We start from the raw sequence: 15,498 nt of genomic DNA on the forward strand, positions 1-15,498 counted from the left end.
CAACTAAGGTTTTATTTTAGTTTGGTTTATTTGGTTTGATTATACTTTATTAATCTCTCAGTATAAAACTTTAACAGATTATACTCATTTTTAAAGATGGCTGTAGATTACTAGACAATCAAAAAAAAATTCCCACACACAAAAGCATCCAATGGTGCTTGTTATTTAAGATCAGCATGAAATGAAAAGTCTAGTCCTTTCAGTTTAATGTTAATTAAGTCTTGCCCAGAGCTCATAGACATCTGAGAGAAGGATCATGTAAAGGAGTAGAAGGAGTAGTCTTTACATAAAATATACTGGAGATATAAGGTGAAAATAACTGAATTCATGGATTTAAGCTCAGACTACCCCTGCAATTTTCTGGAATACCATGGAAGAGTCACTAAAATACTATGCTGAATTAGAAGGATATGTGATTGTTAATAAAATGACATTCAAAATACATTGTTTAAATTGCTATAATAAAATATTGTCTCTGGAGCTATGGACTAGTGAGCCCTGATTCAAGTTCGTAAAATGTCCACTGAGGTCTCATCAAAGGGAGCTTAATTCCTATCAGAGACCAATTGAAGAGGTGTTTCGTTTTGTTTTGTTTTTATAGGACTTGTATTAGTCTGTTCTTGCACTGCTATAAAGAATTACCTGAGACTGGGTAGTTTATAAAGAAAAGAGGTTTAATTGGCTCATGATTCTGCAGGCTCTACAGGAAACATGGCTGGATAGGCCTCAGGAAAGTTACAATCATGGTGGAAAGTGAAGGAGAAGCAGGCATATCTTACACGGCCTGAGCAGGAGGAAGAGAGAGAGAGGGGAGGTGCCACACACTTTTAAACAACAAAATCTCATGAGCACTCACTCACTATCATGAGAGCAGCACTGAGGGGGAAATCTGCTCCCATGATCCAATCACCTCCCACCAGGCCCACCTCTAACATTGGGGATTGCAATTCGACACAAGATTTGGGCAGGAACACAGACTCAAACTATATCAGGACTGGTAGGATACTAGTTATGATCAGTGAGAAGAAATAAAAAATACCTCATAAAATAACCAATTCCTCACTCATGGTCTAAAACTGCTTATTTTCAAAAAATGACAGATGATGATGAAGTTGCAGAGCAAAGAGAATGCTTAAACACTGTTGGTGGGAATGTAAATTAGTTCAGCCATTGTAGAAAGCAGTGTGGTGATTTCTCAAAGAACTTAAAATAAGCCAGGCGCGGTGGCTCAAGCCTGTAATCTCAGCACGTTGGGAGGCCAAGGCGGGCAGATCATGTGGTCAGGAGATCGAGACCATTCTGGACAACGTGGTGAAACCCCATCTCTAGTAAAAATCAAAAATTAGCTGGGTGTGGTGGCACATGCCTATAATCCCAGCTATTCGGAACACTAAGGCAGGAGAATTGCTTGAACCAAGGAGTTAGAGGTTGCAGTGAGCCGACTTCACGCCACTGCACTCCAGCCTGGTGACAAAGTGAGACTCCATCTCAAAAAAAAAAAAAAAAAAAACTTAGAATTACCATTTGATTCAGCAGTTCCATTATTGGGTATAAACCCAAATAAATGTAAATCATTCTGCCATAAAGACACATGCATACATATTTTCTTTGCAGCACTTTCACAAGAGCAAAGAGAATCAACCTAAATGCCCATCAAAATCAGATTAGATTAAGAAAATGTGGGGATAGAGCTCAAGATGGCCAAATAGGAACAACTCTCATCTGCAGCTCCCATTGAGACCAACACAGAAGGTGGGTTATTTCTGCATTTCCAACTGAGGTACCTGGTTCATCTCACTGGGACTGGTTAGGCAGTGGGTGCAGCCCACAGAGGGCGAGCAGAAGCAGAGTGGGGCATCGCCTCACCCAGGAAGTGCAAGGGGTCGGGGAACTCCCTCCCCTAGCCAAGGGAAGCCATGAGGGACTCTGCCTTGAGGGACGGTGCTGTCTGGCCCAGATACTAGGCTTTCACCATGATCTTTGCAACCCGCACACCAGGAGATTCCCTCAGGTGCCTACACCACCAGGGCCCTGGGTTTCAAGCACAAAACTGCAAAGCTGTTTGGGCAGACACCGAGTTAGCTGCATTAGTTTTTTCGTACCCCAGTCGCACCTGGAATGCCAGTGAGACAGAATCATTCACTCTCCTGGAAAGGGAGCTGAAGCCAGGGAGCCTAGTACTATTACTAAGCAGATCCCACCTGCACAGAGCTCAACAAGCTAAGATCCACTGGCTTGAAATTCTCGCTGCCAGCATAGCAGTCTGAAGTCAATCTGGGATGCTCAAGTTTGGTGGGAGGACGGATGTCTGCCAGTACTGAGGCATGAATAGGCAGTTTTCCCCTCACGGTGTAAAGAAAGCTGCCAGGAAGTTCGAATTGGGTGCAGAACCCACCGCAGCATGGCAAAGCTGCTGTAGCCCGACTGCCTTTCTAGATTTCCTCCTCTCAGGGCAGGACATCTCTGAAAGAAAGGTGCAGTCCCAGTCAGGGTCTTATAGATAAAACTGCCATCTCCCCGAGACAGAGCACCTGGGGGAAGGGGCAGCTATGGGTGCAGCTTCAGCAGACTTAAACGATCTTGCCTGCTGGCTCTGAAGAGAGCAGTGGATCTCCCAGCACAGTGCTAGAGCTCTGCTAAGGATCAGACTACCTCCTCAAGTGGATCACTGACCCCTGTGCCTCCTGATTGGGAGATATCTCCCAGCAGGGATTGACAGACACCTCATACAGGAGAGCTCTGGCTGGCATCTGGTGAGTGCCCCTCTGGGACGAAGCTTCCAGAGGAAGGAGCAGGCAGCAATCTTTGCTGTTCTATAGCCACCTCTGGTAATACTCAGAAAAACAGGGTCTGGAGTGGACCTCCAGCAAACTCCAGCCGACCTGCAGCAGAGGGGCCTGACTGTTAGAAGGCAGACTAACAAACAGAAAGCCATAGCATTAACATTAACAAAAAAATATGCCCCAACAAAAACCCCATCCAAAGATCACTGACATCAAAGACCAAATGTAGATAAAACCATGAAGATCAGGAAAAACCATTGCAAATAGGCCGAAAATTCCAAAAACCAGTATGCCTCTTCTCCTCCAAAGGATCACAACTCCACACCACCAAGGGAACAAAACTGGACAGAGAATGAGTTTGACAAATTGACAGAAGTAGGCTTCAGAAGGTCGGTAATAGGGCTGTGAGCAGTGGCTCACGCCTGTAATCCCAACACTGGGAGGCCGAGGTGGGCAGATCATGAGGTCAAGAGATCGAGACCATCCTGGCCAACATGGTGAAACCCTGTCTCTACTAAAAATACAAAAATTAACTGGGTGTAGTGGCACACGACAGTACTTCCAGCTACTTGGGAGGCTGAGGCAGGAGAATCACTTGAACCTGGGAGGCGGAGGTTGCAGTGAGCCGAGATTGTGCCACTGCACTCCAGCCTGGTGACACAGCGAGACTCCGTCACCAAAAAAAAAAAGAAAAAAAAGAAAAAAGAAGGTGGGTTATAACAGACTCTTCCAAGCAACAGGAGCATGTTCTAACACAATGCAAGGAAGCCAAGTACCTTGATAAAAGCTTACAGGAACTGCCAACTAGAATAATCAGTTTAGAAAAGAACATAAATGACCTGATGGAGCTGAAAAACACAGCACGAGAACTTTGTGAAGCATACACAAGTATCGATAGCCGAATCAATCAAGTGGAAGAAAAAATGTCAGAGATTGAAGATCAAACGTGAAGACAAGATTAGAGAAAAAAGAATGAAAAGGCACGAACAAAGCCTCCAAGAAATATGGGACTATGTGAAAAGACCAACCCTATGCTTGATTGGTGTACCTAAAAGTGATGGGGAGAATGGAACCAAGTTGGAAAACACACTTCAGGATATTATCCAGGAGAACTTCCCCAACCTAGCAAGACAGGCCAACATTCAAATTCAGGAAATACACAAAACACCACAAAGATACTCCTGGAGAAGAGCAACACCAAGACACATAATCGTCAGATTCACCAAGGTTGAAATGAAGGAAAAAATGTTAAGGGTAGCCAGAGAGAAAGGTTGGGTTGTCCACAAAGGGAATCCCATCAGACTAACAGCAGATCTCTCTGCAGAAACCCTACAAGCCAGAAGACAGTGGGGGCCAATATTCAACATTCTTAAAGAAAAGAATTTTCAACCCAGAATTTCATTTCCAGCCAAACTAAGTTTCATAAGTGAAGGAGAAATAAAATCCTTTACAGGCAAGCAAATGCTGAGGGATTTTGTCACCACCAAACTTGCCTTACAAGAGCTCCTGAAGGAAGCACTAAATATGGAAAGGAAAAACCGGTACCAGCCACTGCAAAAATCATGCCACAATGTAAAGACCATCGACACTATGAAGAAACTGCATCAACTAATGGGCAAAATAACCAGCTAGCATCAGATGACAGGGTCAAATATACACATAACAATATTAGCCTTAAATGTAAACGGGCTACATGCTCCATTAAAAGACACAGACTAGCAAATTTAATAAGGAGTCAAGACCCATGGTTGTGCTGTACTCAGGAGACCCATCTCACATGCAAAGACACACATAGGCTCAAAATAAAGGGATGAAGGAATATTTACCCAGCAAATGGAAAGCAAAAAAAAAAAAAAAAAAAAAAAGCAGGGTTGCAATACTAGTCTCTGACAAAACAGAACTTTAAATCAACAAAGATCAAAAAAGACAAAGAAGGGCATTACATAATGGTAAAGGGATCAATGCAGCAAGAAAAGCTAACTATCCTAAATATATATGCACCCAATACAGGAGGTCCCAGGTTCATAAAGCAAGTTCTTGGAGACCTACAAAGAGACTTAGACTCCCACACAATAGTAGTGGGAGATTTTAACACCCCACTGTCAATATTAGACAGATCAATGAGACAGAAAATTAACAAGGATATTCAAGACTTTAACTCAGCTCTGGACCAAGTAGACCTAATAGACATCAGCAGAACTCTCCACCCCAAATGAACAAAATATACATTCTTCTCAGTACCACATAGCACTTATTCTAAAACTGACCACATAATTGGAAATCAATCACTCCTCAGCAAATGCAAAAGAATGGAAATCACAACAAACAATCTCTCAGACCACACTGCAATCAAATTAGAACTCAGGGTTAAGAAAGTCACTCAAAACTGCACAACTACATGGGAACTGAACAACATGCTCCTGAATGACTATGGGGTAAATAACAAAATTAAGGCAGAAATAAATAAGCTATTTGAAACCAATGAGAAGAAAGACACAATGTACAAGAATCTCTGGGACACAGCTAAAACACTGTTTAGAGGGAAATTTATAGCACTAACTGCTCATATGAGAAAGCGGGAAAGATCTAAAATCTACACCCTAACATCACAATTAAAACAACTAGAGAAGCAAGAGCAAACAAATTCAAAAGCTAGAGAAGACATGAAATAATTAAGATCAGAGCAGAACTGAAGGAGATAGACACACAAAAAACCCTTCAAAAAAGCAATGAGTCCAGCAGCTGGTTTTTTGAAAAGATTAACAAAATAGACCACTAGCAAGACTTACAAAAAAGAAAAGAGAGAAGAATCAAATAGACACAATAAAAAATGATAAAGGGGATATCACCACTCATCCCTCAGAAATAAAAACTACCATGAGGGATACTATAAATACCTCTACACAAATAAACTAGAAATTCTAGAAGAAATAGATACATTCCTCAACACATACACCCTCCCAAGACTAAATCAGGAAGAAGTTGAATCCCTGAATAGACCAATGACAAGTTCTGAAAATCGCCTACCAACCAAAAAAAGCCCAGGACCTGACAGATTCACAGGCAATTTCTACCAGAGGTACAAACAGGAGCTGGTATCATTCTTTCTGAAACTATTCCAAACAATAGAAAAAGAGGGACTCCTCCCTAATTCATTTTATGAGGCCAGCATCATCCCGATACCAAAACCTGGCAGAGACACAACAGAAAAAGAAAACTTCAGGACAATATCTGATAAACATTGATATGAAAATCCTGAAAATAATACTGGAAAACCAAATCCAGCAGCACATTAAAAAGCTTATCCAAAATGATCAAGTTGGCTTCATCCCTGGGATGCAAGGCTGGTTCAACATACGCAAATCAATAAACATAATCCATCACATAAACAGAACCAATAATAAAAACGACATGATTATCTCAATAGATGCAGAAAAGGCCTTCAACAAAATTCAACACTGCTTCATGCTAAAAACTCTCAATAAACTAGGTATTGATGAAACGCATCTCAAAATAATAAGAGCTATTTATGACAAACCCACAGCCAATATCATACTGAATGGGCAAAAGCTGGAAGCATTCCCTTTGAAAAGCTGCACAAGACAAGGATGCCCTCTCTCACCACTCCTACTCAACATAGTATTGGAAGTTCTGGCCAGGGCAATAAGGCAAGAGAAGGAAATAAAGTGTATTCAAATAGGAAGCGAGGAAGTCAAATTGTCTCTGTTTCCAGAGGACATAATTGTATATTTAGAAAACCCCATTGATTCAGCCCTAAATCTCCTTAAGCTGATAAGCAACTTCAGCAAAGTCTCAGGATACAAAATCAATGTGCCAAAATCACAAGCATTCCTATACACCAATAATAGACAAACAGAGAGCCAAATCAAGACTGAACTCTCATTCACAATTGCTACAAAGAGAACAAAATATCCAGGAATACAACTTAAAGGGACATGAAGGACCTCTTCAAGGAGAACTACAAACCACAGCTCAAGGAAATAAGAGAGGACACAAACAAATGGAAAAACATTCCATGCTCATGGATAGGAAGAATCAGTATCATGAAAATGGCCATACTGCCCAAAGTAATTTACAGATTCAATGCTATTCCTATCAAGCTACCATTGACTTTCTTCACAGAATTAGCAAAAATTACTTTAAATTTCATATGGAACCAAAAAAGAGCCCATATAGCCAAGACAATCCTAAGCAAAAAGAACAAAGATGGAGGCATCATGCTACCTGACTTCAAACTACGCTACAAGACTACAGTAACCAAAACAGCATGGCATTGCTACCGAAACAGATATATAGACCAATGGAACAGAACAGAGGCCTCAGAAATAACACCACACACCTACAAACATCTGATCTTTGACAAACCTGACAAAAACAAGCAATGGGGAAAGTATTCCCTATTTAATGAATGGTGTTGGGAAAACTGGCTAGCCATATGCAGAAAACTGAAACTGGACCCCTTCCTTACACCTTATACAAAAATTAACTCAAGATGGATTAAAGACTTAAATGTAGGGCCTAAAACCATAAAAACCCTAGAAGAAAACCTAGGCAATACCATTTAGGACATAGGCATGGACAAAGACTTCATGACTAAAACACCAAAAGCAATGGCAACAAAAGCCAAAAGTGACAAATGAGATCTAATCAAACTAAGGAGCTTCTGCACAGCAAAAGAAACTATCAACAGACTAAATAAGCAACTTACAGAATGGGAGACAATTTTTGCAACCTATCCAGCTGACAAAGGGATAATATCCAGGACCTACAAGGAATGTAAACAAATTTACAAGAAAAAAACAAACAACCCCAACAAAAAGTGGGCAAAGGATATGAACAGATATTTCTCAAAAGAAGACATTTATGCAGCCAATAAACACATTGAAAAAAAGCTCATCATCACTGGTCATTTGAAAAATGCAAATCAAAACCACAATGAGATATCATCTCACACCAGTTAGAATGGCAATCATTAAAAATTCAGGAAACAATAGATGCTGGAGAGGGTGTGGAGAAACAGGAATGCTTTTACACTGTTGGTGGGAATATAAATTAGTTCAACCATTGTGGAAGACAGTATGGTGATTCCTCAAGGATCTAGAACCGGAAATATCATTTGACCCAGCAATCCATTTACTGGGCACATACCCAAAGAATTATCAATCATTCTACTATAAAGACACATGCACACGTATGTTTATTGCGGCACTATTCACAATAGCAAAGACTTGGAACCAACCCAAATGCCCATCAATGATAGGCTGGATAAAGCAAATGTGGCACATATACACCATGGAATACTGTGCAGCCATAAAAAAGAATGAGTTCATGTCCTTTGCAGGGACATGGATGAAGCTGGAAACCATCATTCTCAGCAAATTAACACAGGAACAGAAAACCAAACACTGCATGTTCTCACTCATAAGTGGGAGTTGAACAATGAGAACATACAGGACAGGGAAGGGAACATCACACACGGGGGCCTGTTTGGGCATGGGGGGCAAGGGGAGGGATAGCATTAAGAGAAATACCTAATGTAGATGATGGGTTGACAGGTGCAGCAAACCACCATGGCTCATATATACCTATGTAACAAACCTGCACATTCTGCACATGTATCCCAGAACTTAAAGTATAATTAAAAAATTATTTTTTAATGAATTAAGAAATGAAAAAAAAGAAAGAAAATGTGGTACATATACAGTATGGAATACTAAGCAGCCATAAAAAAGAATGAAACCATGTCCTTCGTAGCAACCTGCATAGAGCTGTCTAAGTGAACTAACACAGGAACAGAAAACCAAATATCACATGTTCTTATTTAAAAGGGGGAGTTAAATATTGAGAATACATGGACACAAAGAAGGGAAGAACAGACACTGGTGCCTTCCTCAGGGTGGAGGATGACAGGAAGGGGAGGATCTAAAAACTATCCATCGAGTACTATGCTTATCACCCAGGTGATGAAATAATCTGTACACCAAACCCCTGTGACACACAATTTACCTATATAACAAACATGCAAATGTACCTCAGGACCTAAAGTAAAAGTTAAAAAAAAAGTAAAATAGAATAAAGTGACTTATTTTCACAAAACACACATTAGGTCATATCTTCTGGCACTTGGTGAATAATAACACTACAAGATTTCAATAAATCTATAATCTTCACCATGTTTTTTTTGTTTTATATCACTAATATAGTTTAATGGAACTAGCAATCTAAATTATATGAATTATGCAAGTTTGTCATGAAAGTAATATTTACATCCATGTTAGTTTGCTAATATTTTTTAATGAAACTATGCATGGTAATTGATTAGAGAATTGCTTGTTCAGTTGCCAGAGTAATCCCATATAAATGTATTATTTGGAAATTTTTAAGGAAAAAATAATTTTTTAATTACTTTTGATTTATTCTTATTACTTGGCATTGTTTACTCTATCCTTCTTGAAACTTCACTTTTCCTTAGATTTCACCTTAAATAGAGTATCCCTGTGGCTCAGTCATAATACATATGTATATATTCACATTATGAAGGCTTCAACTATCCCCTCAAGGCATATAATTTCAAGCCGATGAATACACTCAATCTCAAATTAACAGTATCATTTGAATAAACTCCTGCATTTGTTGTAAATTACAATAAAACCAGTTACCCCAAAACTTAGCAACTTAAAACAACAAACAGGCATTATCTTACAGTTTATGCTGTATCAGGAATCTGGGTGTGGCTTAGCTGGGTGCCTCTGGCTCAAGATTTCTCATGAGATTGTATTCAAGCTAAGGCTATCTTCTAAGCCTGTGATCTCCTGTAAAAGCTCAAATGGAAACCAAGCACTACATGCATGAGTGATAATTAAATGTGTATCATTTAAGTGACTGGGTTGACTGTTAGACAGAAGTTTGAGCCAGTGGTTAAACAACTGCCAGATCCAAATGACCAAGATCTCAGAAAAGAGGTTTAGATTGTAAGCCATCCCATATCACTTCAGCTGAAACTGTTTTTCTCCCCCCAAATTCCTATACATCATGTGCCTAGACAGCTTATCTGCCAGTGATCAAATTCAATATCATATTGTTAATTATCTTTTCAAGTTCACAGATTGTGTCCCACCTAGATCATAAAATTGTTAACTATGATCTTTTTGTGCTTTGTAGATGCAGGCATTCAAGAAAAAAATTTATTAGATTAATGATTGGATAATCCAAAGGAAACAGATTATTCTAGCCTAATTACATCATTAATTAAGACTGTTAAACTCTTGCCACTCTATGTTTCTTTTTAATATATTTCACATTCATCATATCTGAGTGTTTCTACTAATAAATACTTGAGCATCTCTGTTCCCTGGAATGGACTGTCTGGCCTAGTTCCCCCATTAAAATAATTAAATGTCTCAAGAGCTTTATTCTTAAAACATATGTGTTTATTATAAAACATCATTTAGCACCTCTGTAAGGAAACAGAAATTTAACCACCTCAACCATTTATATTAATCAAAGGATATCATCAATATCTTATATACTTGCAGCCAAATAAACAGTGTCAGAAGATCAAAGTTTTATCCATTTGAAAGATTATGGCAGACACTGTGGCTACCTAACCAGCCATCATCTTCCCCACACCCTCCTTTATTTCTTTCCAGCAGAACTCTGAATTTAATTGTGTTGCAATTAGACCACAGACTCAGAATTTAGAAGTAAGACTTTGCTGTTTATAAGAAACACATTTCAGAGAAGAAGAGGGAAAGAGTTCACCGGACAAGGACTGAGAACACCCACACCCCAGTTCCTGAAGGTATCCCAATTATAGCCTGTCTTTTATACTGACATATTCCCAAGGCACCTTTCATAAGTTTCATGTGGTCAGAAGGGAAGCAGTATCCTTGTGACAATCAGGTAGGGAAGATGAAACCTCAGGATGTTCAGCAGGTTGGGGAAAAGAAACCTTTAAGATATAAATAAGGAAACTTCAAAACAGCTATTTGAAAGGATACGTATAAAACAAATTTGAAAGTCATAGTATTTATCCACTCAAGCATGCAGAAATTATCAAGGGGTTGCATTTGTCTAGAAGAGTAAAAATATTGTAGATTTACAAAGAGATGGCAGTATTCCTCCCAGGAAATAAAAATTATGAGTGTCTTTGTTAAAAGAGTTCTTTATTTTTTAGCAAACATCATGTGAAGTTCTGTGTATGATGGATGGGCTGATTTTGTTAACATGAGCTAGGATACCAGATTAAGGGAGGCCCCTCCTCGGGTCCCTGTGGTGAAATAATAGGTCTAAATTAATCATTGTGGACACATTACATTTGCAGTGACTGGTTAGGAATGAACTTGTAAATAAGTCCTTGCTGTTAAATACGAATTTCTTGGTAAGCATAAGGGCATTTTTGTGTCCAGAAAAGAAAATCTATTTGTACATTTACTTTTATTTAAAAAATTAAAATCCATCTTATTAAAATCACATATATAAAAAAACAGTTCTTTTAAGCTTTCAGGTTATAGAGTTTATGATAATTCTACTAATAACCTAGCATGTTTTAATAATTGGTTTTAAAGGTCCTTTGATTAATGCTTGGCATCACTTACAAACTTAAACAACTTTAAATACTTCAAACTGTATTTATAAATTAAGTGTATTCAAAATTTAAAATATTTAAATTATTTTACTTATAAAATGAGTTCTAAAACAGCTTTATATTTAATAAATTAAACTTATTAGCATGATTAATCATACATTCTCATGAATGTTTCAACATTGTCTATAAACCTACTAAGATTTTATCATAAAACACAAGCCAAAATTGATAATTATTTTATATTTTAAGGGGAATAACAAAGCTGACTTGTAACTCTACAGAAACGAATTCCATAAGAATTATTATATAAACCATCAAATATGCTGTTAACATGATGGTTAGATTATCTTAAACTTTTTATCACTGTCTTAGCCAGCTTCATGTTGCTATAACAGAATATCACAGACTGGGTGATTTTTAAAGAAAATAAATTTATATCTTATAGTTCCTGAGGCTGGAAAGTCCAATATCAAGGTACCAGTATCTTGTGTGGACCTTAATGCTATATCATCCCACAGGAGAAGACAGAAGGGCAAGAACATGTGAAGGCAAGAGATCAAACTCACAGCCTCAAGCCCTTTCATAATTGGCATTAATCCATTCATGAGGGTGGCACTATCATGATCTAAACACCTCCCATTAGGCCCCACATCCCAACACTGTTACATTGAAGATTAAGTTTCCAGCACATGCTTTTTGGGGGATACATTCAAACACTAGAAATCACTGAATTCTCAGTCTTCTCAAGGTTGAAAGGCACTTAACTATTAAGGTAATATTTATGTCATAACAGGCAATTTTAAGGAATAATTTCCCTCTCAGTTGCAATTGTTTAAATAACATAGATTTTAGCCTGGGTGTTGTGGCTAACGTCTGTAATCCCAACACTTTGGGAGGCTGACATGGGCAGCTCACTTGAAGCCAGGAGTTCGAGATCATCCTGGACAACATGGCAAAACCCCATCTCTACGAAAAATACAAAAATTAGCCAGGCATAGTGGCACACACCTGTAATCACAGCTACTCGGGAGGCTGAGGTATGAAAATCACTTGAACCTGGAAGGCAGGTTGCACCACTGCACTCCAGCCTGGGTGACAGAGTGAGACCCTCTCTCAATAAAAAAATTAAAATTAAATAAATAAAAATGTAAAACATAGATGTTACCTGGATCACTAACTGGATTTTTTTTTCACAAGCCTTGTTAGAGTATTCTGAATTACCTTTATAATCTAAGAGAAGAATTTTAAAACTAAGAGAGTAGTAGGTCTCAGTGACTCAAAGTCTGCAGAATCTCTGTACACATTTATTACATAATTATATGTTGCATTTTTGCTCTTATACTGTGCAAATGTTTTCCCTAACACTAAAGATGATTAAATTTGATGCAATCTAATATTTTCTTCATAAGATCCCTAACTTTTCAGATACCATTTCTATGATATAAAATAGTATCTAATAGGATCCTGGAGATCTCTGGTGGCATTGCTTGATTATTCAAGGCACTTCCAAGATCATTTGACTCATGCTAACTAATGGCCCTTGAAGGCAAGCCTGCTGTGGGCCTCTGCAAAAATAAGAGGAGTGAACAGGAGGAAAGCCATTCTTCTTTAATTGGATGTTTTCCAGTCTAAATGTGGTTCCAAGAAGACCAAGAGACCTTTTGTGACCCTAAGGAGGCAAGCCTAAAATGTAGCAAACATGCCAAGGTTGACAGTGCTAAAATCTGCAGGCATGCTGCCCCTAAGCGTCTTATTACATGAGATATTACATGTCATTTTGCTTAGCCACTTTCAGTTGTATTTTTGCTACTTGCAGCCCAAATCTCCTTAATTAATAAAATAATCCATCAAAGCTTCCACATAATCAATGAGACAAGAGGTTCAATCCACATAAACGGGATAAATTAGACACAAAGAAGCATAATGGATAACCCCATATATCAAAAAATGCCACTAGTTTCAACATAGACATAGCAGTGTATCCCATGCAAAAGATTTATATAGAGTAGATCCAATGCAAAGAGGTCCTCAAGGCATTTATTATCTAGTGGTTATATAAGGTTAATGAAAACAATAAAAACAGATAAAAGCTACAGAGCTTATATCAATAGTCCCTCAATCTAAATACATAAGCAAATGGTCAGTTGGGCTACTACGTGTTCTGGTTGTCTATGGTTTCAAACCAGCCACTCCAAAGCAGCAAAATTTATTTACTTATGAAGTTGGAATAAGGGTAGTGCTAAGCAGGGATGGCTTGTCTCTGGTCTATCAGCAACAGCCAGGGCATCTGAAGGCAGGATGTTGTAATCATCTGTATTAGGCTGTTCTTGCATTGCTATAAAAAAAAAAATACCTGGCTAGGCGTGGTGGCTCATGCCTGTAATCCCAACACTTTGGGAGGCCGAAGCAGGTGGATCACTTGAGGTCAGGAGTTTGAGACCAGCCTGACCAACATGGTGAAACCCTGTCTCTACTAAAAATACAAAAATTAGCCAGGAGGTGGTGCACTACAGGTGGTACACTCTTGTAGTCCCAGCTACTCAGAAGGCTGAGGCAGGAGAATCGTTTGAACCCAGGAGGTGGAGGTTGCAGTGAATCAAGACTGCACCACTGTACTCCAGCCTGGGTGACAGAGTGAGACTCTGTCTCAAAAAAAATTTAAAAAAATACCTGAAGCTGAGCAATGTATAAAGAAAGGAGGTTTTAATTAGCTCATAGTTCTTCAGGCTGTACAAGAAGCATGGTGCTGGCATCTGCTTCTGGTGAGGTCTCAGGAGGCTTACAATTATGGCAGAAGGTGAAGAGGAAGTAGGCATCTCACATGGCAAGACTGGGAGCAAGAGGGGAGGGGAGGTGCCACACACTCTTAAACAATCAGATCATGAGGGAACTCACTGTTTTGTGAGGATAGCACCAAGACATGTGGGATCTGCCCCCATAACCCAAACACCTCCCACCAGGCCTCACCTCCAACAATGGAGATAACATTTCAACATGAGATTTGAAAGGGACAAACATCCAAACCGTATCACCATCCAAAAACCCAGTGTTCAGGGAGAACTCAAATACCTGGGAACTGTCACAGCTGAGGCTCCTGAGACATCTATTCCTGTGAGCCCTCTCCACAGGGTCTCTCCAGCATGCTGAATTAAGGGTAGCTAGACTTCTTACAAGATGAATGTCCCAAGAGGAACAGAGGCAGGCAGGAGCTGTCTTATTTTATGACCTAACCTTGGAAATCATGTGTAGCCTCAATTTCACCTCATTGTGTTCATCAAGGCAGTCACAAAGGCCCTTCTCAGTTGAAGGAAATGGAAATTGACTCTATCTCTTGAAGGACGAGTAACAGAAAGAGCATGTGGGACCAGAAATATTAATGCACCATTGCTGATACAGTCTACCCAACTATGACATCATAGTTGTTTCTCAGTTACAGCCAAAGTGATGTCTTCAAGGAGACAGATTTTTAATCAAATCTTAAAGAATCTGAGAGACCTCGACTGTCATACGAAGTCTGTTTTTCAAGATAACACTTTTTTAAAGCAGTCATATATGTGTACAGTGTATATCCAGAAGCAAAGAAACAGATAGTTCTACTGAGAACTTCTCAATGGCTTCACTATCTTAATTTATAAATACCCCAAAGCCAATCCTTGTTCCCTTTATGTACATCATCCAAATAATCTTAGGAGTAAACATTGTGGAAGCTTTTTGTGACACAGAATTTGACTAAATAAACACAAATACCTTCAACCTTTAAACCTTTCCTCAAGCTTAGATGAAGCTAAGTTATAAATAAACTCCAGTGGATTTAATACAGAGAAAGAAGTCAGCCTTAAAGTTCTTGCTTTGAAATAAAATGCAGCTCTTTTATGTCAGGGACTTCTGTCCCTTGTGTTCAACACACTATTGTAGTCTCCACCCTGCTTAGAGCACTGCTTTGCAAATAATGAAATGAATGCATAAATAAATAAAACTGGCATCCATACAATGCTTTACAGTTTATAAGGCACTTTCATATATTTTGCTTCACAATAACTTGTGACATAAATATTATCATTATTGGATCCATTTAATAAAACAGGAAAGGTGAGAAATCAGTAACGT

General features: G+C 38.9%; 1 long non-coding RNA gene across 3 annotated transcripts in view; it reads right to left on the minus strand.

Annotated features, from left to right (window-relative positions):
- LOC129523768 (uncharacterized) overlaps window positions 1–14,751 on the minus strand; it is a 230,615-nt gene extending 215,864 nt beyond the window's left edge. For all 3 annotated transcript variants that reach the window (XR_010134599.1, XR_010134600.1, XR_008667375.2), the window contains exon 1: window positions 14,461–14,751. This is a non-coding gene — a long non-coding RNA (uncharacterized lncRNA). The remainder of the gene's footprint in view (window positions 1–14,460) is intronic.
- Window positions 14,752–15,498: the final 747 nt, after the last annotated feature.

Source organism: Gorilla gorilla, chromosome 6 (assembly GCF_029281585.2).
Source record: "Gorilla gorilla gorilla isolate KB3781 chromosome 6, NHGRI_mGorGor1-v2.1_pri, whole genome shotgun sequence".
Taxonomy (NCBI): domain Eukaryota; kingdom Metazoa; phylum Chordata; class Mammalia; order Primates; family Hominidae; genus Gorilla; species Gorilla gorilla.